Below are 26,469 nucleotides of genomic sequence, written 5' to 3' on the forward strand. Positions count from 1 at the left end.
AAGAAGCTGCTGCTGGATCAGGCCAGTGGCCCACCGAATCCAGGATGTTGTCTTCACAGAGGCCCACCAGATGCCTGGGGACAGTGGCATAGCGTGGGGGGTGCAGGGGGGGCCGGCCGCACCGGGCGCAACAACTGGGGGGGGGCGCTCGCACTCGCAGCTCTCTGCCCCTACCTGGCTCACTCACTCTCTCTCACTGCAGTGCTGGTTGTGCGAATCCGATCCGAGCCGCCGGGTCGCCGCCCACAGTGGAGGGGAGGGTGCCAGGCGTGCGGTGCGGTGCGGAGAGAAAGCGAGGGACTATCTGGGGGAGGGACAGTGCAGCGGGGGGGGGGCGCAAATTACTTGCCTTGCCCCGGGTGCTGACAACCCACGCTACGCCACTGCCTGGGGAAAGAATGCAAGCTGGACCTGCAGGCAACAGCACTCACCCCACCTGCAATTCCCAGCAACTGGCATTTGTAGTGCTGGCAGTATGATTTGGATCCTTGTAAAATACAGGGACCAAAATAAAAATAACGCAGGAAGTAGAGTTATGTTTGCTTTTATTGGCATGGCTTCACAAAAACATTTGAAGTCCGTATATAACCAGCACCTACCCTCTTGAACTATCCCATACAGGGCAGCACTTCTAACCATGCTGATTAATCCTGTTCTCATTTAAAAAAAAAAGGAAAAAGGTTCTTCCCATTCTAATTTGATTTTCTTTTATCTCCTAGACTTTTTAAAACCCCGTTTTACTGGGCACGCTTCCTGTTTCAGAATGTGATTTTCACCCTCGACTTGCCAAACAGCCTCCCCCCACCCCTTCCCTCTTGCAACTGGGATTAATATAATTGCTGTAAAGGGAAAGCGGGTGGCCGGGGGTGGGGCACACCATTGCTTTATTCATATAAAGGGATTATCAAGGGCCAGAAATAAATCTGCTGTTCTGGGCGTAGCCAGAGATCACATTGCAGAACACAGACTTCTAAGCAGAGGTGAAACCAGAATGTTGCAAACTTTCGTTGGGTGGGTGGGGGAGATCGAGATGAAGAATTTTCTTGCAACTGTGGCTGATTTCCTGTGTAAACTGAAACCATGTGATATTCCATGAAGACATCCAGCTCTAAATTACAGGAAATGAAACCCATTGTGGGGGAAAAGACAGCTCCAGCATAAATTCCCAGATGAGGTATTTTTACCACAAGGTTTCAGGCTGGTTACATTCTCTTGGAGGGTCTCCTGCATACCTGTCAGTCATTAAAGTAATCACCTGTGGACAGCAGCATACAGACACGGGTTCCCAGGGGCATTTGTAAGAGGTTATGGCTGTTGTTAGTGCAGGGTGCACCTTTAAGGCTGAGCTGAGCAAGGGAACCTGTGGTGTTCATGTGCTGATCTTGGGGCCATGTTCATTAAGGGGTCTTCCAAAACACCTGTTTCTTGAGCATTCATTGTGATTTGCTTCCAAGGTGTGTATATGTTTTCACTCATCCCTCCCAAACTTTTCGATGCATTTTCTTGTTACTTCACAAACTGCAAAAAAGGCGTTTCTTAAAAAGTGGATTTGCTGCAGTGACCATTCGTTGCACCCACATTATGCAACCTCATTATGTCATCAGGCCAATGGAATGGTAAGAAAAAGTTGGTACCTGGATTTTCTTATTTTCCCTCTTTTTCTTCCTCCCCCACAACCTTTCCTGTCCTGCATCTTGGACAGTGTGTCAATATTTTAAACTGCAAAGTACCATGAGAGCTTCAGTAGAAAAGTGGCCTATAAATCTAGGAAGGAAAATGTTCCATGATTCTCACCCCAACCACAGATCAGTTGCCAGTGCTGATGCACACCTGAGATAGCTCAGTTGGTAGAGCATGAGACTCTTACTCTCAAGGTTGTGGGTTCAAGCTCTACGTTGGGCAAAAGTTTCTTGCAATGCAGGGGGCTGGAGTAGATGACCCTTGTGGTCCCTTCCAACGCTACAATTCTACAATCTTTGCAGGGAAGGAGAGTCAACGTTCCAACACGTCTTGGTCCTTTGGCCAGGGACAAAAAAAGTCAAATCAACTCTCATGACTAAAATAAAACTAGAATACAGCCGTTTTTGGCAGCACAACACAACATTTTTCAAATACTGCTCCAAAGAAGGCCACAGGTATTCTAGCAATAACAAAATAAGCCCTTTTCTTCTTGGCAGCTCACTGAGTGCTACCGTGCTTCTGCCTGAGCACAATTTGTGTTAATCAGTAGATGATCCTGCTTCATTGATAAACTGAAGGGCAATTTCTGGGCTAGAAAGGTGGAAATTATTTATTCCCCAAACTTGCGCATAAGTTCCATTCTGGTGAACAGCGAGGCAGAGCCTCTAAAATCCCCAGGACAACATTTCTAGGATATCTCTAGGTCAGCTGTTCTGAAACTTCAAGATACCAAAAATGGCTGTTCTTGCTTGCTCTTTCCAGGCTACTGTGGAGTGGCTGCCCTCTTCATGACCGCAGCGCCATCAGCAACTTGGGAAGGATGCAAGCCAGTGGCATGGGGAGGAGAGGGTTAAAGCCTACCTTCCCCAGTACTGCTGCTCAGATCCAATTCAGACCTTCCATGCCAGTTTTTAAGTAAAAACAAAAATGATAGGAGATCAGATCGCAGAACTCCTGCATCAAACATGCTATTTGGCCCTTAAACTAACACCCCCTAAGTAAATCAGAATAAGCATTCAAATGTGGGTTCTGCTTTTGATCAGAGTCTTTGTCAGGAGCTTAACCTGTCACCATTTTAACACTCCTTTCACACACTCACGGTCAGCTGTATCCCGCTTTCTGCTGCTCCTTTCCCTCTGGCCTTCTTCCACCCCAACAAATATCCATAAGTGTATCCTAAAAATAATCAAAGTGGGCTGAGTGTTGTATTACATTTATGGGACACAAGGGACTAACTTGAATGTGCTGACTGAACCTGCTCTAACAACTTACATGGGGGAAAATCCATAGTGCAGATCTCGGTACTTAGCTTGGTATAATAAAGTCTGCGTAATCAAAAAGAACCTAAAGGAAATGACAATCTAGAGAGGGGAGGGAGGGAGAGGGAGGGAGTGCTGAGGGGCTACACATTACATACACCACAGGATGATAAAAAAATGGCACACCAGTGGCACGTTCTCATTACATAGGGTTAGATCCATCAAAATGGGTGGGCATGACTAACTTGGGCCCATTCATTTCAATGGCTCTCCTTGGAGTGGAAGTTAGTTGGATGCAACCCATAATGTTAAAATGTCCACAGACATCAGAGTGGCCACTTACTAATCACCAAAAGGAGGACAAAGGACCTGTTGATGGGCATCTCTGGCAGCCCCTGAATTAGATATATACAGTCGGACCTTGGCTCCTGAACGCCTTGCAAGTCAAATGTTTTGGCTCCCAATGTTTTGGTTCCGGTTTGCAAACATTCTTTGGAACCCGAACGTCCGACGCAGATCCCACAGCTTCCGACTGGCTGCAGGAGCTTCTTGCTGCCAATCGGAAGCCGCACCTTAGTTTTTGAATGTTTTGGAAGTCAAATGGACTTCCGGAACAGATTCCGATCGACTTCCAAGGTATGACATACACATGGAATATATGTTTTGCAAATTTATGTTCCCACCTTCAGTACAAATATTTCCAGGGTGGCTAACAGTTAAGATGCAATCAATGTCATAAGAAGAGTGGTGGGGAACCTGTGGCTCTCCAGATGTTGCCAGCTGGAGCTAATGGGGAGTTGCAAACCAGCAATTTCTGGAGGACACAGTCTCCCCCCACCCCTGCAATAAAACAATACAATTCGGAAAGTTCAAATGACAAACTTAAATAATACAGGAATAAAACGGGAGATATCAGAGCAGCATAAATGCATCATAAAAGGTTTAAGCCTGGGGAAATTGAAAGATGTCTTTGCCTGGCATCAAAACCACACATGCAGATTGGAGAACTGGACCAAAACTAACAAAATGAATTTCAATAGGGATAAATGTAAGGTTCTACCCTTAGGCAGGAAAAAGCAGCTACACAAATATAAGATGGGGGACACCTTGGCTTGACGGGAGTACATGTGAAAAGGATCTAGGGGTCTTAGTAGACCACAAGCTTCACATGAGTCGACAGTGTGATGCAGCAGGGGGGCAGGGAAGCTAATGCTTTTCTAGGCTGCATCAAGAGAAACAGAGTGTCCTGATCAATGGAAGTCCTGCTCTATTCTGCTTTGGTCAGACCACACCTGGAGTACTGTGTCCAGTTCTAGGCAACACAATTTAAAACAGATATTGACAAGCCAGAATGTGTGCAGAGGACGGCAACCAAGATGATCAAGGGTCTGGGAACCAAGTCTTATGAGGAACAGTTGAAGGCATTGGGTATGTTTAGCCTGGAGAAGAGAAGACTGGGAGGAGATATGATAGCCATCCTCAAATATTTAAAAGGCTGTTGCATGGAAGACGGAGAAAGCTTGTTTTCTCTTGCTCTGGAAGGTAGGACCTAAATGGCTTCAAGTCACAAGAAATGAGATTCCAACAAAATACCAGGAATAACTTCTTGACAGTAAGAGCTGTTCAACAGTGGAACAGACTGCCATGAGATGTGATGGACTCTCCTTCATTGGAGGTTTTTAAGCAGAGATTAGACGGCCTTCTGTCTTGGATGCTTTAGTTGAGATTCCTGCATTGCAGGGGGTTGGACTAGATGACCCTCAGGGTCCATTCCAGCTCTACAATTCTATGAAATTTAAGGTATATATCATATCCATAACAACTGGTCTGGATATCCTTCACACCTGTATGATTCCAAATGAAGTGTTAGATATTATCAATTTGTGATGCTGGAAGGATTCTTAAAAAATCCTTAGGGACCTGGAATGAAACCACCAGTTCATTTTACATAACTCACAGCCAGTACATTACATATAGTCGCTATTTCAAATTTCCACCAAGCGTAAGTGAGATTTGAACCAGAACTCTATAGGTAAAAGGTCAACATAGGCTACTTTGAAAAAGAGCATTTAAGTGAGCGGTTATATGAAAGCCTTTGCCGAGTGTTAACTAGGCCGAGAGTATGGAAAAAGCTGGTATTTTAAAGGTAACAATCATGACTGGGCAGACTCCCAAGAATGCAAATAAAATTAGAGGTATTTTTCCTCCTTTCTAGAGATCTTGCCCACTGTAGCTTTGGAAACATCATTAAAAATAATGATAAACTGTCTAATACATTTTTTGTACATTATAGCCTTTAATCTTTCATGTTAATGACAGAAAGGTTACCATTAGCCGCCCTGTACTTTGCTGTCCAAATCAGACATTTGTTATAACTATGTTTCGCTACTCTCTTTATGCAGATGGTAGCGATTTTAGCTCAAATTCCTCGTTGCGTTAACACGGAGAGATTCAGAAGAAGAAGAAAAATAAACCAGCCTGTAGCGGTACAAACGAAATAGCACAATGATTGGCTTAGGAAGTGTGCTGCTTTACGCATGCTAGTAGTTCCTGAGGGTGTGTCCCTGTGCTGAAAGTGTTCCATAAACATCACTGATCAAAAGGAATTCCATTTGCTTCAATTGCTAAGATGCACTGGCGTAGATTCTTACGTATTCTCTAGAGGATGCATTTCTGGCGAGTTAACTGGAAAAAACCTCTCTATTTCTAAGTATATAGGAGTGTGAGAAATATTTAGTACAGCAGAAGCAGAGTTTGGATTTGATATCACTACCCTAAGGAGCCTCAAAGGGACGTGGGTGGCGCTGTGGGTTAAACCACAGAGCCTAGGACTTGCCGATCAGAAGGTCAGTGGTTCGAATCCCCGTGACGGGTTGAGCTCCCATTGTTCGGTCTCTGCTCCTGCCAACCTAGCAGTTCAAAAGCACATCAAAGTGCAAGTAGATAAATAGGTACTGCTCCGGCGGGAAGATAAACAGCATTTCCGTGTGCTGCTCTGGTTCGCCAGAAGTGGCTTAGTCATGCTGGCCACATGACTCAGAAGCTGTACGCAGGCTCCCTCGGCCAATAAAGTGAGATGAGCACCAAAACCCCCGAGTCGGTCACGATTAGACCTAATGGTCAGGGGTCCCTTTACCCCTTTACCTTTAAGGAGTCTCAAAGTGGCTAACATTCTCCTTTCCCTTCCTCCCCCACAACAAACACTCTGTGAGGTGTGTGGGGCTGAGAGACTTGGAATAAGTATGACTAGCCCAAGGTCACCCATCAGCTGTATGTGGAGGAGCGGAGATGCGAACTCAGTTCACCAGACTACAAGATTACCGCTCTTAACCACTACACCACACTGGCTCAGGAGATAGAGCTGAGAGAGTATGGATTTCAATTCTGGAGCCTTCTATGACTTTCAGGCATCACATTTCTGTTTTTTGGTTACCTGTCTCTGTCGCATTTTAATCACATCCTTCTCCCAAGGAGATCAGAGCCTTGTACACAAGGTTATCCCAATTTACTGATCCTAGCAAGCACAGAAGGCAGATTACATGAAGAGACAGGACCTGATCCATGGATAACCAGTGAGCTTCATTACCCCTGTTCAGATGCGGGAACCAGGCATAACAACTATGGAGACTGGGGAAGTGGGATCATGCCTGTTGCCCCCCATGCCGACAGTCCCATGGTGGCACACATGACAATAATTCTGTCAGGACCTTGTAAACTGCAGACTCCGCAACACGGACAGAGGTTGCTTGATTCAAGCTAGTTCATGAAGAGACAACTATTTTCACAATGACAAGTATCCAGTGAACAACGGCAGGAGGTTTACACCATCTAACTTCTTCAAAGTTCTAAGGAATGGACAAAGGATTGAAATTGTCTGTATATTCAAAGATTAGTGATGCTGTTTATTCCTTCTACTACAAACTGTTTAGTCAGAAGATAAGGCAGCTATTTGCTGGTGGATTGCTTATCTGTAAGCACTTAAATTATCATCTTAAAAATCATGAGGTTTCAGATGGTCATATGTGTTGCATGAAGAAGTGGTATGAGCTGAAAGGAAGGTTGATTTCAAAAACGCCTATTGATGCATTACAGCAGTGTCAGTTGTAGCTGCAAATTGACTACTGGATAAAAAAATACTTCATTGCCTGCTTCCAGTTCTTAGCCGAGAGAAATTTAGTTCAACAAGGAACTGGCGGTCATTTTTTAAAAATGACCTCGGTGATGCCAGAACAGTAATTCTTTTTAGGACAAGTGGGTGTTATGGCCAGATAGAACCAAATGTAAGGAAATGCCTGCCCTCTAAGAAAAAAAACATACAAAGCAAATTAATTGAACTGATCTCAAATCATATATTGAAGAACATCTGAAACTTAAAGTATCAAAATACTATTCTATCATCCTTGATTGTACCCCAGGTATATGTCATCAGGAACAAATCACATTTTTAAGAGTTGCTAATGTTGGAAAGAGTGAACCTGCATCAGAAGATTCGTAGGATACATAAATGCAAATTCTCTAGTGGAGCTGGGTTGACAGAGTCACTTCTTGAGAAGCTTAGGTAACTGCAAAGGTCAAGGATATGATAATGGTGCCAATATGAAATGAAAATATATTAGAATACATAGGAGAATGTTATGTCTCAACCCTAACACTATTTACATTCCCCGTGGATGTCACAGCTCAAACCTAGTTCTATGTGAAGCAATATAGCTTCAGCTCTTTTCTTTTTTAAATTTACACAGAATTTATCGTCTCTTTGCATCCTCAACAAAAGATGGAAAATACTGACATCATTTCTAAGATGTGCTTTGAAAATGCCACCTGAAACTCATTGGGAGAGTTGCATTACTGGTGTAGAAGTTGTTTGCTTCAAGGCTTCTCAAATTTATAAAGCCATTATTAAATTATTGAAAGCCCCTGCCCTTGACAGGGTAACTTGTGCTGAAGCCAACGGTCTTTTGTCTGAGCTTCAATCTTTCACATGTCTTCTTAGTACAGTTATCTGGTATGGCATCCTGTCACAAGTGAGTAAGCAAGGTGATGCAAAATTGAGATACGTAGCAAGATGTTGCATTGACACTGTTGAAAGGTATTCATGATTATATGAACTGAGTATTGAGACCATGGGTTTCAAAAAGCAGTAGAAGCTTCTGAAAAAAATTTATTCCCTTTCTATTTGCCAGGAGGTGATGGGACCAGTGGCCATGATTTTAGTTTTTTTTTATGTTGAGCTTCAGACCATGTTTCGCGCTCTCCTCTTTCACCCTCATTAAAAGGTTCTTTAATTCCTCCTCACTTTTCTCCTGGTGCCTAAAGATGTATAATGAAGGCACCAGTCAAACCTCCCTGGGGAGAGCATTCCACAGGCAGGGAGTCACAGCAGAAAAGGCCCATTCGTGTGTTGCTGCCCTCCAGAACTCTCATACAGGCATGTGAAGAAGGGCCTCAGATGATGATCTCAGAGTCTCGGAAGGTTCATATGGAAAGAGATGGACCTTGAGGTATTGCAATCCTGAGCCATTTAAGGCTTTATAGGTCAAAACCAGCACTTTGAATTGGGCCCGGAAGCTAACTGGCAGCCAGTGCAGTCAGGCTAGGATTGGTGCAATATGTTCAAACCGTCTTGGTCTGGTGAGCAACCTGGCCACCAAATTCTGTACCAGCTGAATGTTCTGAACTGTCTTCATAGGCAGCCCCATGTATAATATCTTGCAGTAATCTAGCCTTGACTATCCCTGTCCAGATAGGGGCACAGCTGGGCCACCAGCCAAAGCAGATGGAAGGCATTCCGTGCCACTGAGGTCACATGAGCCTCAAGTGACAGCAAAGGATGCAGAAATGCCCCCAAGCTATGTACCTGCTTCTTCAGAGGGAGCATAACCCCATCAAGAGCAGGCAACCTCTCATCCATCCGGTCTAGGGAACCGCCCACTAACAGTCGTATCTGGATTGAGCTTCAGTTTGTTGGCTCTCATCCCATCCATTACCAAGGCAAGACAATGGTCCAGCACATCCACTGCCTCACTTGCAGACTGATAATAATGAATGTATTATGATACTTTTACCCTTGTTGCAGTTCTTTTTTTAAAGCAATTTTTAGATAAATTTAGCTGTACAAGGAACGGGGGGGGGGGGTCATAAAAATGAAACTGCAACAAAAAAAGCGAGATCAATCTTTTTTTGTTTCTTGTTTAGCTTATATAATCAATGCAGAGCTTTGCCAGCCCTTCAGTTTATTCATGTGTAAAATTCAAGATATTTACCCCCCAATTTATGTGTAGTACATGACATTATTCCCACTGTACCTATAACTGTTGCATCTGGGGAGAGGTCATTTTCAAAGCTGAACCTGATAAACAAAAAACAAAAAAAAACCCTGTCCTCTTCTATGTTGCAAGAACGCTTAGTAGGATTAGCACCGATTTCAGATGAACATAAAATTGGGAGAGGTTTGGATTACAGTGATTTGATTGAGGACTTTGCTTCCAAGAAAGCTAAAAAAATAAATTTCATTAAATAGGATACTAGAAAACTATGCTGTTATTTATGAGGGGCCTGGTGATCACCAATATGTCCCTCCCACCACGATATCAAACAATGGGCTTTAAAAGGTGTTTTGGTTTATGTAAGAACATCACCTACGGAGGCAACATTTTTTTTACTTTTCGTTTATGACTTGTATGCATGTATTTACAGAGTAGGAGGCTGGGGCAACCCAGTCAGATGGGTGGGGCACAATTACTACCACTACTACTCCTGAATCCTTTCAAAGCACTGCTTTCCCATAGGAGTATTTTGGAAGACAACTCTGCTGCTAAAGCCCCACACATTGCTGGAAAACTTGAATTGAAAATTCAGCAGCCAGTCCACCAGATCACCGAGTTCAACGTGAAGAAATGAACACTAGCAGGCGCGCGCACGCACACACGTACACCCCACATCTTTGTTTTGAAAACCAAGCATCAAGCACTGGATCGCAGCCACAATAACTGTGAAAGCAGGCCAAACCAGAGTGACATGATACATTGGAAGAGGCCCAGATAGCCATTATACGGGATTGTGTCAAAGATTCGCTTATTAAAGTCTTGATGTGCCTGACCCAATAAATCAACATTGTTACAGTGTTTTGTTTCCATTAACATCCTTGTACATTAGAGGTTTGACATAAGTCTTTCCTGCTGCTAAGAACCTGTTACAGAGTCTGTGTTAGCACTGCACTTAATTCCCACTTGGAGCTGTCTGTCTCAGCTTTAATCTGCACTTGCCATATGTGGATGGTGGGGTGTCATGTGACTCCAGGGCTCCATCTCTTTAGTCTCCATTTGCTACTTTCACAAATCATGCAATGGGTTTTTTTAAAATTAATAATAAGCATGACCCAGCAAAGCTAAGCACACTTAACAGCTGCAAGCCTAGGCACATTTACCTGAGAGCAAGAACATTAAATGGGCTTACTTCTGGGTAAAGTTGCACAGTAAATCTTTTTGATTTTAATGGAAAATTAAGCATGCACTAAATGCCTCCTGCTGAATTCAACGGAGCGTGAAAAAGGGTTTGGCTCTAGCTGAACTGTGTCCAGGTGAATTTCAGCTCCACTATATAAACGTAAGCCTATAAAAACAGTCCTCCCATTTATAAAGCTATATGTTTATCCCACACTAATTTCAGATTAACTAGAAGAGGAAGTTTTACGATCAATAACCCAAGGTAGACATGTTTATATCTACATGAGTTCAAATCTTATTTCTCTCCTAATGTTTACAAAATTACAAAATATTAAGGTTACAGTGGTATGCTCCCTTAACTGGGAACAAGACACATTAAATCCAATGCTCTCTTTGCCAAGTATGAGATCTGAATGGTACATTTACTGGCATGTCTCACCAATTATGATTTACTTTTATAATGTTGTTGAAATGACACTATCTATTGCTGCTCCTTACCCCTTGGTTTGTGCATCTTATGTATTTATAACAGGGGTGGGGAATCTTTCTCTGCCTTCTGCAGAAACTACACAGCAGTACTGGGTGGTGTCAGAAAAAGGAAGTATGTGGAATGAACAAATTTGCTCACACATCTCTCTCTGTCCAACACAAGCAAGAAGCAACTATCCAGCATTATAAAACCTCCTTACAAACCTTCTGCAAACAATTCAGTATGCACACTCAGTCAACAGGTCATCAAGTGACCCCAGTCCATTTCTGGGTTAAACCTTAAAGCCTTAAATAGCTTTGGCCAGATTACCTGAAAGACTGACTCCCCCCATTACTCCGACCTTAAGAGCCGCTTTTGAGATCCTGCTCTGGATCCCCTCACCTTTTCAGTAGTGGCACCTAAGTTATGAAGTGGGGGAATCTCGCCTAGTGCCACCCGTGTAGGCTTTACAATGCCAGGTGAAGACTTCTGTGTTCACCCAGGCTTGTGAACAACTTAGGAAATCTGGGCCACTTGTTGCATTCATGTCACCCCCCTTTTTCTTAATTAAAGGTAAAGGGACCCCTGACCAATACGTCCAGTCGTGACCGACTCTGGGGTTGCAGTGCTCATCTCGCTTTATTGGCCGAGGGAGCCAGCATACAGATTCCGGGTCATGTGGCCAGCATGACGAAGCACCTTCTGGTGAACCAGAGCAGCGCACAGAAACGCAGTTTACCTTCCCGCAGGAATGGTACCTATTTATCTACTTGCACTTTGATGTGCTTTTGAACTGCTAGGTTGGCAGGAGCAGGGACCGAGCAATGGGAGCTCACCCCATCGCGGGGATTCAAACCTCCTAACCCACAGTGCCACCCACGTCCCTTTTTTCTTAATTGGTTTTATGCTTTAGTTTGCATTTCTTTTCTTTTTTTAAAAAAACTTATTTATTGTAAGCCAGCCAGAGAACTTTATGTTATGGGGTGGCACAGAAATGCCATATATAAATACATATAGTTATGAACTATAATAATGCAACAATGAAAAGCAAAATGTGAAAATGTCATTCTCATCATTTTCATCAATAGCCAAACATAGTTTTGAAGCCATTTCTTATGTTGCCAGTTTAAAGACGCCAAAGGCTTTGCTGAAAACAAGACTGTTAGTTTGCAAGCGAACAAGCTTTATGGTTTTACTATCTGAAACAAATGTCAGGATCCTCTGTGGCCTTTTAAGATTTATTCCTGTGGAGTTAATTTGAGATTTTATTACACGACTCCTTGGTGCGAATTTGTTGCCAGTTGGTTGCATATTTAGGCTAAAGAAAACAACACCAACCCACAAAAACAGAATAAGCAGCTTAAAGGCTTATAACTATAGATGGTAGATTATCATTTGCAAAGAGATTTTTATAGGGCAATTCAAGCAGAGGATGCTGCAAGCCCTGAGCACCCTTCTATCTATTTCACATCACAGGCATATTTCAACTTCTGAGCCCAGTACCCATAAGGAAATGCCACTGTCTGATTTCAGTATTATCTTTACAATGCTTTGTCAAGTACCTTTCTAATAGATAAAGTAGCAGCAGAGGAGGGGTGGAGATGGGACAGTGCTAAGGCCTATGTCTATTTTTATTGGACCGTAAGCAAATGCTTGATTTCAGCTATGAATGCAAGTAATAATCCTGTTTATTCTACAAGCAAACAGTATGGGTGGAGAGACGAGAGCAAAACATTTTCTATTCAACCATTCTCTCATGAATAGATTGCTTCCATCCTTTCCCCACCCCCCTTCATTCAGTCCTCTGCTTTGCAAATTGGAGGTCTGCCTTATGGCCAGAGGTCACCAAATTAATCGCTTCAAACAAGGGGTTTTACTGAGCTTTCAGCATAGCTCAACCTGCTCTGTTTCCCACCAGGTTTCCGTTTCCCTCCTACACTGTTTTGAAGTAGAAAAACCATTGGGATAAGGATCATAAGACACAACAGCCAGGAGCCCCTTCCGAACCCCACTAAGAAACAGCTGTCACACAGATAGTCATGCGTTCCAATTAGATGTTGTGTTTCGGAGCTCCAGTGAGCAAACTATTGCAGTTTAGTGCTGAACCTTCCAACTCTATGATTCTATAAACCACAGGCTATGGACACTTGTGGAATCCAGCATTTGTGGATTATGATACAAACTGAGCTGGTCCCACCTAGAGGTTGAATTTGTAGACTGGAACTTAATTACCCGCAACCTTTTCTGGGGGTTGTTGTTGTTGTAACAAAGGTCTAAACACAGAAAACACATCAAAATTCATTTTTTAAGGTGCATGGAGGGAGCTATAATGTAAAACAATCAAATAAGCAACATTAGTCTCCCCAAAGTATTTCCTCTGGGGGGGGGGAGAAAGTGGGTTTCTTAAAGCACTTCTCACAATTTTGTACTACAAGAAAGCAGGAAGTTTGAAATTGCTGAGATACAGAAGATGCGTGAAATAAAACGACTCCGAACTTAAGATTCATTCTTGCAGGATCCTCAGCCAGGAAAGCGCTTAAATGCTATGAATAGAAGTACATTTTTCTTTTAAATTAGGGCTGGTGAGCCTGGAGGTGTTGTTGAACTTCAACTCGCATCCGCCCCAGTGAGTATGGTCAGTGATGTAGTCCAAAAACCTCTGGAGGGTCAGAGGGTCACCAGCCCTGCTTTAAATAAGGACACAAGAAGAGCCTGCTGGATCAGGCCAGTGACCCATCTAGGCCAGCATCCTGTTCTCACAGCGGTCACCCAGATGCCTGCGGGAAAACCACGAGCAGGACCCAAGCACAAGAGCGCACACTCCGCCCATAGTTCCCAGCAATTTCAGAACAGTGCCCTAATATTCTGTTTATCCACACCTCCGCTGGGTTGGCGATCAATAAAAGACCCATTGGAGCTCCAGGATCTGTCTTGCCACCAGTTACTCATGCCTGACCCGAGGTATCTCAGATAACTGCTTTCAGAGTGAAATTGCTGAGTTGTCTGAATGACAAGGTTCTGTCAAAATGAGATTGCTCCACTGTTGCTGTTTTTAAAGGAATCAGAAGTGATTTTCCTACCATCCCACCAAGCCCCACCCCCACCCACCCCCAAGCCAGAAGGAAATGTTTTCTGGATTGATTGATAAGAAATGTTACAACAGTTCACAGTTCTAAAGGGGGCCACCAGTCTAAAGCTGATAAAAACGTATCCTCCTCTCACCACGCGGCCATCTGAAGCTGAACCCAGAGAAACGACTCAACGCTTTTCTCCTCATGTCAATATACCTTAAGTGTTTCCATATGTTCATTTTACATTTATTGCACTTGATTCGGTAACTTTTAGAATTTATTTTGGAAGAGCACAGTGCAGGCCCTTTCAACCAAATGGAGGATAACAGAGCGTGAAAGCAGGATTCCTCTTCAGAATGCAAATGTCAGCTGCAGTTAAGATGAACTGCTCCGTTTTAAGACCCAGCTAGTTGACTTGTGCTTTGCTGGAAAATTCCGGAACAATACAAAGTAAGGGGATTGGAAAGAATGTTGGGTTGCACTGGGATTGAGTCTGACAGATTTCTGGCTGCCTGAACTCTGGCACGATTAACTCCTCAGTCTGAAATACCATGAAATAGCAGCTTTGTTTCAGAATATGCAGTTTAGAAAAGGCCATTGTCAGAACTGCAGCCTCTCTTTTCTCAGTAGGCTTTGCATTTTATGTAACTGTCCATATGTTGCTTACAGTCTTTTTTGAATCACATAACTGGCAATGGAATTTAACACCGATGAGTCCCTTGCCAATGTACACCTTTTCCTCTTTCTTCACTTTCTGTACACAAACTTTGTCTGTGCCAAGGAAGTGAGTAGTAACAGACCCGCTTTACATATTTTATTCCAGAACCAATGGAGTTTGGCCACTTGCATTTTCTACATAGTGCACACACAATCTTCATCTCTGCATATTGCTTGTCCCTGAGATGTACTTCTTGAGAGAGTGGCTTCATTCCAAAAATAAAAACTCATTGTATATTGATTCTGTGTAACCCTGCAGTTTGTGCATTTGAAAATAGATGTGGGAGGCACTGGCAATGGAGATCTATCGAAAACTAAAAACCAGGGCACCCCAAAATTGTTGAGCTTTTTTAAACAAAACCACAAACACTTTCTTCTCCATTCACCTGGAAAGAGGGGTTGATTCTTAAACCACTCTAGAAATTGTAGCTCTGTGAGGAGAATAAAGGTGTCCTAATAACTCTCAGCACCCTTGAGAAACTACAGCTCCCATGATCCTTTGGGGGAAGCCATGATTTAATACTGCTTTAAATATATAGTGCAGATGTGGCCTCTTTTGCAAGCAGCAACCTGCTGCATGGTGTTCTCTCCATAAACCATTTTGTATTAAAGCTGTTGTTGTTTAATGCATCCTGTATGTGGCCTTCTTTTGACACTTTTCAAATAATCATTAGTATATTATTATTATTTTAAGGAAGAGTTTGAAGGTAGCAGAGTTTTTGTTAAGCTGAAGTCACAGCTAGAACGATCACGTCAGTCATTTCAAGACAATTCATCAACCTATTTCTTAACATCCATCCCTAGAAGACCGACTGAGGAAAGTTTTGTCCAACTTCTGGTTCCTCGTGAGTGTTCCCAGGGCCTCGCCAAGCTCACATGACCAGCCTTCTCTTGGCGTGCTCCCCAAGAGTCTTATTTTCCAGCTTTAAAAATTGTTACCTTCAAACTGGCTAGCACAACTGTCTTGAAATCTCCCAGCTGTGGCCTATTACTCACTACTGTCAACTGACTCACACTAGGTCTCGCTCTCAAAATGAGAAGAAACCAGGGCAGTATGCCACAACCATTTACTGACTTTAATGCTTTGTTCCAAACATATAGTATGTCTTCTGAAAAAAAGCCATGGGCCTCCAAAACTTCCCAGGTTACTAACATGAAATTTGCTGCCACAAGCTGTGAAAGTCACTGGCTGAGATGGCTGTTAAACTGGATGACAGCCAGTCATGGAGACTTTGTCTCTCCACACTCATGGCTCATGTGAGCCATGATAGCTTAATGAAACCCCATGCTCAAGAGCAGTATATTTATAAATAATGATGATAATGATGATAATTTATTATTTATAAATCCCCAGCCACTCTGGGCAGCTTCCAACAAAATATAAAAAATACATTAAAACATCAGTCATTAAAAACTTCCCTAAACAGGGCTGCCTTCAGATGTCTTCTGAACATGAGGTAGTTGTTTAATTCTTTGACATCTGATGGGAGGCCATTCCACAAGGCGGGCACCACTGCTGAGAAGGCCCTCTGCCTGGTTCCCTGTAACCTCACTTCTTGCAGTGAGGGAACCGCCAGAAGGCCCTCGGCGCTGGACCTCAGTGTCCGGGTTGAACGATGGGGATGGAGACGCTCCTTCAGGTATACTGGGCCAAGGCCATTTAGGGCTTTAAAGGTCAGCACCAACCCTTTGAATTGTGCTCGGAAATGTACTGGGAGCCAATGTAGGCCTTTCAAGACCGGTGTTATGTGGTCTCGGCGGCCACTCCCAGTCACCAGTCTAGCTGCCACATTCTGGATTAGTTGTAGTTTCTGGGTCACCTTCAAAGGTAGCCCCACGTAGAGCGCATTGCAGTAGTCCAAGCGGGAGATAACCAGAGCATGCACCACTCTGGCAAGACAATCCACAGGCGGGTAGGGTCTCAGCCTGTGTACCAGATGGAGCTGGTAGACAGCTGCCCTGGACACAGAATTGACCTGTGCCTCCATGGACAGGTGTGAGTCCAAAATGACTCCCAGGCTGCGCACCTGGTCCTTCAGGGGCACAGTTACCCCATTCAGGACCAGGGAGTCCCCCATACCCGCCCAGCCCCTGTCCCCCCAAAACAGTACTTCTGTCTTGTCAGGATTCAACCTCAATAAATATTAAATGTGGGGTATAAATAATGGGAGAGTGCTGCTATCTTCACTCCTGGCTTACTGGTTTAGCAGAGGCTTTGGTTGACTACTGTTGGAAACAGCATCACTTATCAACTGGCTCTCCCAGGTTTCAGACAAGGAGTCTTTGACCAGCCCTGTGCAGAGGCATGGGTGATTGAAGTTTGTACCTTCTGCATGCAAAGCAAGCACTCCGCCATTGAGCTACAGTCCTTCCCCATATCTAATGATGCAGCAGCAATCCATGGATATTAACTTTAACTCTGTTCGCTTCAAGTAAGTTGAGGCTCTTAAGGCAAGAAAATTGTAAAAGTTCTCTCTCTTTTATCTCAGTAATTGACTCTTTTCCTCCCTCATTCTCCTCTCCAGCTAGTTCATTTCCACATGACACATTAGATCTATTCCTCTTCTCCAGTTAAGTTAGTTGAACATATATTTGCAGTTTAGCATTTAGTAACCGTGCAGCCGTAATATAATTCCACTGCGATGTTCTCTGCCAGATATGATTGTTCTCCACAGCTGGGAGGGATATTAAGGGACTATTGCGTAACTCCCATTCCCATTCTAGCACGGAGGGAAATTAAAATTTGCAATTCAAGAACTGTGTCCCCAAATCACTCCTAGCGCTTCCTCCTGGGCTGTTTCACCTGTCAGTTTATAGTTAAATAAAGTCCTGCTTTTCATTTTAATCTCTGGCCAGACACCAGTTCATCTCTCATTTTCGCTCACTCTTCAGGCATACAAGTTCTTTGGCTTTAATTGCCTGTCATTTTTGTTGACCAGAAAATGGAACATTGCAAAAATCCAGACTTCAATGCCATCAAGCCTATAAAAGACTCCTTCATTACTCCACCTGATTAGGAACATCCTCTTAACAGATCTACATTTTAATAAGCAGGGCTAAATCATTAGCTTTGAAGTGAAGTTTATTCAGATGTGATCCTTCTTTGAGGACTTACTAAATTGAAGAGGGGATGAGGTATATAATTTATGACAAAAGGGACCTGGAAGAACTAACTTGTAGATTAGAAATCCGACTGCAGTTGAATGTGCAACAGATGTCTGGCAAACATTTGCCTCTGTGCTGCCAAGTGAGGCAAGCACAGGTCTGCACTTGGGAAGGAACACAGAGAGGGAGATTAGAAGATTGCAATCCTAAACCACTTAGGGGCGTTGCATACATTACATGCTCCTACACAAAACAGGAAGCCATAGCCAATCATAGCTTTCTGGACCACACACCTTTTGTGACTGGAAACATGTGTTAGTTGAATGCACGTATTAAACATTTAATGGGAATGCATTCAAAATGCAATGTCTGAAGGAGCAATTGCCCAACCATCTTAGTGAATGGATGCATGGTCTAGTCCAGCAATGGCCATCACAGGAGCAACTGGAGGAAGAATTTATTATGTCCTTCATCCTAAAGTCTCAACAACTAGAACACAATGCAAGAAACAGTATAAAACAACTTGCAATCATGCCCTAAAAACATACATCTCAAGTGTCAAAAGCCAGGATGAAGACCTAAGGGGCAAACAGAAAGGCCTGGGGGTCACATGTGAGCCCTGAGCCAGAGGTTCCCCACCCCTGGTTTCGTGAGTGAGGGGCACCTAAGTTCATTTGTGTTCATCACTCAGGTCAATTTCATATTTCAAACCTCAGCCAGGACATCTCCAGGAAAGCACCTATTTTTCTTTAAGCAAAACTGACAACTTATTTATCCTCAGCAGACACTCTAATCACCTGTATTTATAATGAACATGGCAAGCAAAGAGCATAATAAGCATGGATGGCTAGGATGCATTTTAAAATTATTATGAATAATTTCTAAAGTACATTCCAAAGTGCTTTGAGATCCCTGCCTGGCCCCACCTGTACGAGGAAGGTTAGGCTGAGCGATAGACCACCCAGCAGGCTGGGAGAGTAAAAAGGGATTTTAATCTGTCTCTCTCAATGTTCTAGCATGCTATAAATCCTTTACTGTTCCTTTGGACTAAATCAAATTATTTTATTGTCTTTTTTTTTGGGTCATCTTTGTGCTATATTTTTCTTTTGTTTTCTTTTTAAAACTTATATCCTGCCCCCTTTGTCAAAAGGCCCAAGGGCAGTTTACAGCAATGAAAAATAAGTAAAAACAAAAACAAAACAAAATCAAGCAATTCAACACAGTAAATAAGCTTCATCTATTTGGGCACATATTACTATACAGGCCAGAGCTCAGGATTCAAAGCCCTGCTGAAAAAGACAAGTATTTAGCTAGTGCCCAAGACTATGCACCTGGACCTCTGGTGGGGAGGGAGTGAATTCCATAATAGGGGTGCTATTGCTGAAATGGCCTTTTAGTGGGTCACAGGCCTCTGCGTTTCACTCAATGATGAAGCATCGGAAGGTCTCACATCACAGCAAGATGGTATGGTATGGGGAGAGGCACTCCTTCAGGTAATGGGGCCTTAAGATGTTCAGGGCTTCATAAGTCAGAACCAAAACCATGACTCAGGCTCAGAGTTGATACAGATCTTTGCATACAGGTAATATAGGGTCTCTCGCTGTCAGATCGAGCAAAAGCAACTCCATTTTCCACCAGCTGAAATCTCCAAACTGTCTTCAAGGGCGGCCCTACCTAGAGCCCAATGAAGTAGTCTAAACCATAGTATGGATCACTGTGCCTAGCTATCCCTAGCCGCAACTAGCAAGATCTGGAAATGGGCTTTCTGTGCTACTGGAGCAACTTGAGCCTCCAGTGATATGGGAAAACCTAGGAGTCCCCCCAGATTAAGATCTAGTTCTTCAGGGGGGCTGCAACTGCATTCAGGCTGCCTCCCTGATTCAGAGGCCCATTAATCCAAAGCACCTTTGCTTAGTCAGGATTCAGCTTCAGCCTGAAACACTGCAGGAAGCTTTGCATCTTCCACATTTGTGCATTTTTCCACAAGAAAGCAGCCTGTTTCTCACGGGTGGTATAAATTATGCAAGGTTTTCTATAAGGCATAAGTTCTAATTGACCTCCGCTGACTAAATTGCTACAAATAATGTGCAACCCTGGATGGGGATTAATGAAGCAGCATGTGGACTCTGACCTGTTGGAACACACACTGTTGCATCTTCAGTGGGGGAAACAGCACTTTTAAATTAAAAGCATATTTTATGCACTCGTGCCATAAATATTCTGTGGTCAGGTGAGGCAGAAGTACAGAGCAGACACCTACCAAAGAAGGATAGGGGAAAGGGATTCAACTTGTGCAATTCAGACACAAGCCCCCCCCCCTTCCTTTTTTGTTTTCAGAACAAAAGAAATAAAATTTGAGTAACAGACACCAAAATGCACAAAGGGCGCCCAACCCACATGGCTGATGTTACCATCACATCCACATCTCTGAGAAGCACTAAAATAATGCTTAAATCCTTGTTTAGGGGTCCTTAAATCCTTGCTTGGTGTCTGCCAAGGCCATCTGCCCTCCCATTTTGTTGTTGTTGCCTGTTTTTTCTCCTTTGGCCTGTGTTTTTAGGAGGGGTGTGTGTAGGTGTTCTGCCTGTTGTTTGTGTTTGGATGGGGAAATTCTGAGCAATGGGTATTTTGTGGTGACAGTTTCTTAGATGTGTTCCTGGGCCCCACAAGGTTGGGGACCTCTAGCCTAGTCCCTCAAGCAGAAAGATTATTGACCCAGTCCTGGTGGGGCCCAAAAGCCCCCATATCCATCGGCTGAGGCGAATAAAGTTTCTATTGCTATTGCTAACTATGCCCACTTATATCACCAGGTGGGTTTCTATTGTTTTTATGCTGCCTTCTTACTCTGAATCCCCTCTCCTCTGCCTTGCCAGCCCCTTTAGAAAAACTGATTGTAAAAAAGAGTGATTAAATAAATAAATCATCAAATAAGGCCCATTCACTGGGTCTTTCACTGGAAAAGCTGGTGAGAGAACCTGGGAGGCCTTCCTTCATCCAAAGCATGCACTCTACCACTAAGCCACTGGCCCTCCTTATTTCCTAGGTTGCTTTTTCTTACCCTAATATTGGGCCACCGCTTACTTCTGAGCTATGAGACTATACTTCAACTTCTATTAAAACAAATGATTTAAGGTTCACACCACTGAACGGAGATTCCCCAGGGCCAGTAATTTTGATGCTCAACTTGCTAAGTTGGTTCTCTTTAATGCGATGTTCTCCACGCATGGTAGAACATTAAGCAATGCCATGTCCTGGTCTTTCCAGGACCCAGCAATTTGCAAAGGAACGCAGTGCCTAGATGGCTAAAGAACGAAATAATGATGTTATTATAGATAGTATCTCTGACTCCTGTATTGCCTTCACCCAACCCATCAACCAACACTGTTCCTGACAATGTCTATCTATCTATCTATCTATCTATCTATCTAATCTATCTATAATCTATCTATCTATAATGGCATATGTTTAATTTAAACATACAGGCAGGAAAATGCAGTCCTTCATTAGCCTGGGTATCTGCAGCTGGAAAACCAAAGGAGTACAGATGATCTTTAACTGCACTGATAACATAAAACATGAATATTGGAGAAAAACACATTTCCAACTAGATATTGAAATGGACCACAACATGCTGCATCAACAAAACACCTGCTCTGATCCCCCACCCACCCTTTCCAGAGTTGTTGTTTTTTAAGGAAACAGCATTATTTATACCATGCAAATCCAGGTCCCACAATAAGAGAAATCCTGACCACATGATGGTTTTTTTAGTGATATGAGAAAGGGCCGCTAGTCCAGTTTTCACCTTCAGTGTTAAGAACAGCAGAGTTCTTATCTGGAATGTGTCTCTTTATAATTATGTAATTACACACCTCATTTATCCAATTGTTAAGCCAGGAGTTTGATTAAATATTAACAACGGCCTGGTTCTTCTAGTGTCATTAGTTGGAAAGCAACCCTGTAATCTCAGGTAACACATGATAGCAATTATCGTTCACAGTCACACTTAGCAGAAAACCCAGCACAATCAGGACAGATAAGGCCGCTCAGTCGAAAACGCATTTACCTGTATTGCCTTTGTTATCTTAACAGCACCAAGGATAATGTAGGTTTCACGCCACTTATGTGCTATACATGAAGTAAACTGCAATGGGGAATTATATCACAGTGTTAGTAAGCTGTTAAATGTTCAAATTGAAAAAAAATATCAAATTCAAATTAATTCAAATTAATTTGAATTGATAAGCAGTTAAATGTTCACCTACTCAACCTATTTCCTCAACATAGTACAGCAGGCTATATGAGGGTCAAACAAAATGCAGTATCAATTTGCATGAAGGAAATTAATTGGTTGATATGTAAACTGTAATTACAGAGAAGCCTTGTAATCTTAGAAGTGGGGGAATTTAACTCTTTTCCTGTCATGGCCCTAACAAAAATTGCCCCTCTAAAGCTGCTATTTGCATTTCAAGCAAAGCTTGCTTTGATGCAGCTTCAGAGAGATGTGTTGTTGTTTTTGTTGGAACTGTGATAGGGAGAGAAAGTTAAACCTGCATTTCTGTTTCCCATGGTCCTGAGGCCTCTCTAGGCTTCCCCACAGCTGCTATTCATATAGCATTAAAAAAATCTGCAAATTAATGGCCTTTACGCAATTAAGGCCACATCTAGTTCGGCCCTGAGATCACAACCTTTGACAGGAAATGCATGACTGTTTTTTCCATGATGTGTCTGCCCAGTATAACTGCCACTACAGAATTAAACTGGAAATGGAGAAGGGGGAAACACGGGTACCATGGACAGCTACCATAGGTGACATACTACTGATTTAGACAATTAGGTTGACTGAACTCCGTAAGAAACAAACAAACAAACAAACAAACTGATTTACCAGAGGACAGGAGATTGACTGAAAGGCCTCCAGGAGTCTCTCTAAGTTCAAATGGAAGGATATGAATGGTGCACAGGAAAGAGGGTGGCTTTGAGTTGTCAGAGGAAACTTCTACCTTTTTATTTGCAATTCTCCTTGGCAGGGCTAAGCTCCAGTAGACCTGATGCATCAGTCCCCACTGGTTCTAGAACTAGAGCCATTATGTCCCATCCTGTCTGATCTAGCAGTAAATATCCAGCACAGCATACAGTTGGTATAATAATAATAATAATAATAAATTTTATTTATACCCCGCCCTCCCCAGCCAAAGCCGGGCTCAGGGCGGCTAACAACAATAAAAACAAGCCAACATTCTAAAAACTTTTCACCATAAAATCAATCAGAAACAAATTGATGGCAACCAGCAAGCAGGACCCTGTGCAGATTGCCAGAGGAGGGGGTCAGGCTGCGCCCTGACCAAAGGCCTGGTGGAACAGCTCTGTCTTACAGGCCCTGCGGAAAGATGTCAAGTCCCGCAGGGCCCTAGTCTCTTGTGACAGAGCGTTCCACCAGATTGGTGCCACAGCCGAGAAAGCTCTGGCTCTAGTTGAGGACAGCCTAACCTCTCTGAGGCCTGGTATCCTGAATAGCTCACCTCATAACTCTTCATGATGTGTTTATGCTGTGTCGCTGGGCTCATAAGCCTTCAACACTGCTTTATGCCTTAGCCACACACCTTGCAGAAACTGTGCTGTCATGTCAAATATCTGGTCCCAGGTGTTATATTGCTTATGCATGTTAAAACTAGGGTTCTAAGCTAACTATTTTATAGTGAATTGTTTTTCATCATTATATAGATAGCAGCCGAAAAGCTTCTGGTTTTCTGTTACAGAATTCAGATTATTTTTATTTCCCTCCCACTTTTGTAAACTATTGATCACTTTTGGTAAAATGTTGTGGCAGACAGCTGCAAGATCTTAGCTGATTGAATTTATTGATTGCATCCTCCTGGATCTTGCAAATCTTATTTCAAATTTTTGCATCTGCCAATTATGTTTTAGGAGCTATTTATCATAAAGCTGGGGTGAATAGCATGTACATACGTACATTTGGGGGGCATTTGTGTCCCACAAAAATGTATGCATGGTTCCACTCCACTGTGCACCTGTCAGAATCTACCCATTTGCTCCAACTGAGGGGAAAATTCTCCACAAAGTGAAACATGACCTTGTGTATGAGGAGCAGGACTCCATTTAAGTGAATGGGTAAGCCAGGCATCCCCAAACTCGGCCCTCCAGATGTTTTCGGACAACAATTCCCATCATCCCTGACCACTGTTCCTGTTAGCTAGGGATGATGGGAGTTGTAGTTCCAAAATATCTGGAGGGCCGAGTCTGGGGGTGCCTGGGGTAGGAATGCCTATTCAGTCAGTAACTTTAGGTATGCTCACATTTCTGTCTCAGAATATAGTGAAGTTGTTGGGGTTTTCCTGGTGCATTTCACAATTATTTCTCCCCAAACTGTTCACATCAACTTATTCATTAGTGTCAGATTTGTTTCTGTTTGTGTCCACACCAGGGGGTGTTGACAGAGTGGGAATATATATTCTCTCTCCCTCTCTTTCTCTCTACATATAGAGCCAGGGAAAATGTTTTGTAGTGGAGCTTAGATTTTGCAGATCAAACGTATCCAGTTCTGAAAAAGGAATATTCCACAATGTGATCCCTTACAAGGAAAGAAGTCTGAAGACTTCAGTCATTAAAACAATCAAGGGTTCCAATACCAGCTGTATGCTGGCTAGATGGCCTGTTCCCTGGATATGTAATATTGTAGGTCATTATCGATCTTTTAAAAGCGAACAGTTGAACCCAACTCCATTAGATTTAAACAGACTGTGCCCTTTTTGTAAGCTTAAAACCTAAATATAAACTGGGCAACACATAATTTACATGCTGAATGCATTTGTTTATCCTTTTTTGAAAGATATATGGAAGTCCTTGGAGGCCTTTGAAGGTTTATTAAGACTTGAAGGTGATTATTTGGCCTATTGAAGATTCAGAAGAGGAAGTGCAGAGAGCTGAAAAGAACAGATACCGGAGTATTAAATCTAACCTTGATATTCTGAACAGCAGACACCTTTAAAAGATTTGTGTGTATGCGTGATATCCCATGTCAGCTGTAAACTAGAGATTCTGTTGCTGTGTAGACTTAACAGAAATGAAATTCTAGCATCTGCTTTGCAAAACAAAGCAATAATCTCCTTAAGTGAGACAGAAAAACAAATTCTATTTTCAGAATAAATTACAATTTCAAGTTCATGAAGTTCGATTCTCCACCAATCAGAATAAAACCTGCTTAAAGCTAAGACCCTAAAAGTATTTAGCTTAAAATAATTTCCAGCATAAGTGAGAGAACTTACTTCTAAATAAACATGGAAGTAAACAGAATATAAGCGCAGGAACATAGGCTGTTGTCTTAATCCAAGTCAGATTATTGCCCATTTAGTTCAGTACTGTTGACGAAGGCTGGCAGTACCTTGAACATAGCCCAGTAGGTATTTGACAGACAGCTAGAGAACCCAGAGAAGGCTGTGTAATTTAGGATCTTACTGCATGGGCAGGCACATATATGAACCAGTGATCCTTCAGGTATCCTGGTCGCAAACAGGGGAAGCTCTGAAGCTCAAGGACATATCAATTGTATCCTGCAGTGGTGTTGGTGAAATACTGATCATGTTAATCTTGTGTGTTTCATTAGCTCCATTTGAGAGGGGTGTGTGAAACTTTTTCCAAATAATTTGTGGTTTAACTTCTATAATCCCTTGTCTCCTCCACACAAAATTATCGATTAATATTTCACAGCCAGCTCAGAAGACCATCCTCACTGGAGAGGTTTACTAATTATACACAGGAGACTAAGGCTAGGTTTTTGTGATGTACCCATTCAACATTCCAGCTGTCAAATCCTGGAAGTCTAGTTAAAAGGAAGTGATGGAGCATTCTGTGGACAGGGGAAAAAATCTTTACTGAAAGCATGAGGAAAGTTTGTTATGAAGTGCTGCTTATGCATCCACCACTCTGTAAAGCTGTAGCAATATCTTTTGCCACCAGTACCAACACTGAAAGAAAAATAATTCAATGTCCCTTTATGTTTAGAATAAAGCTGTCAGGAACAGAAACATTTAATATTAATAACCTTTAATTATGAGACATTGGCTGGTGCCCGCTTTAGTGTAGCTTCTGTTTCCAAGAGGCAAACTGAGAGATGTGGAGAAAGTGAGATACGTGGCCACAGAATGGGTAGACGGACCATTCGAGTGGGTAGTGACTGAGGAACTGGCCAATCAACCCTTACAACCTTCTGAAATGGACTGTCCAAAAAATTTGATGCTAACAAGAGTTTTGTGAGTTAAAATGTGTGAGCAGGCGGAGTTTACTGTGCAATATTGGACTGGACTACCCTTAGTAAGACAAAACCATTCCCACTGGTGAATAGAGACAAGGAAATCTGTCCATTTTTGCTTCTCTCAAATTCTAATTTTATAATCTTAAATTCAGTTCTCCACTTGTGAATTATAATTTTTTTCAAAATTCATCAGCATTTTAGGAAGAATTTGTCCTAAATTACACCTTTGTTATTTTGTCTAATATGCATATTTGTGGAATCCATTTTCCCTAATATAATCCATTTCTGTACATTATTCTCACCAATATATGCATTTTTTGCACACTTTAATATATGCATCTTTGCATACATAACCTGATTAGAGAACTGCATTGTAGAAAAATTCAAATTTCAAAGGATGGTTGCCCAACATTGGAAGGGACTCCCTCGGAAAGTGGTGGACTGCTCTTTC

General features: G+C 42.6%; 1 protein-coding gene across 4 annotated transcripts in view; it reads right to left on the minus strand.

The window, feature by feature from the left end:
* Positions 1–26,469, minus strand: part of LOC310661061 (uncharacterized protein) — a 94,786-nt gene that overhangs the window by 41,308 nt on the left and 27,009 nt on the right. For 2 of the 4 annotated variants that reach the window (XR_014503685.1, XR_014503686.1), the window contains exon 2: positions 21,813–21,890. The exons of the other annotated variants lie outside the window; for them this stretch is intronic. The gene's annotated coding sequence lies outside the window, so the exon portion shown is untranslated. The remainder of the gene's footprint in view (positions 1–21,812; positions 21,891–26,469) is intronic. 4 annotated transcript variants of the gene reach the window in all.

The sequence above is a fragment of the Podarcis tiliguerta genome, assembly GCF_965153285.1.
Source record: "Podarcis tiliguerta genome assembly, chromosome: 12".
Taxonomy (NCBI): domain Eukaryota; kingdom Metazoa; phylum Chordata; class Lepidosauria; order Squamata; family Lacertidae; genus Podarcis; species Podarcis tiliguerta.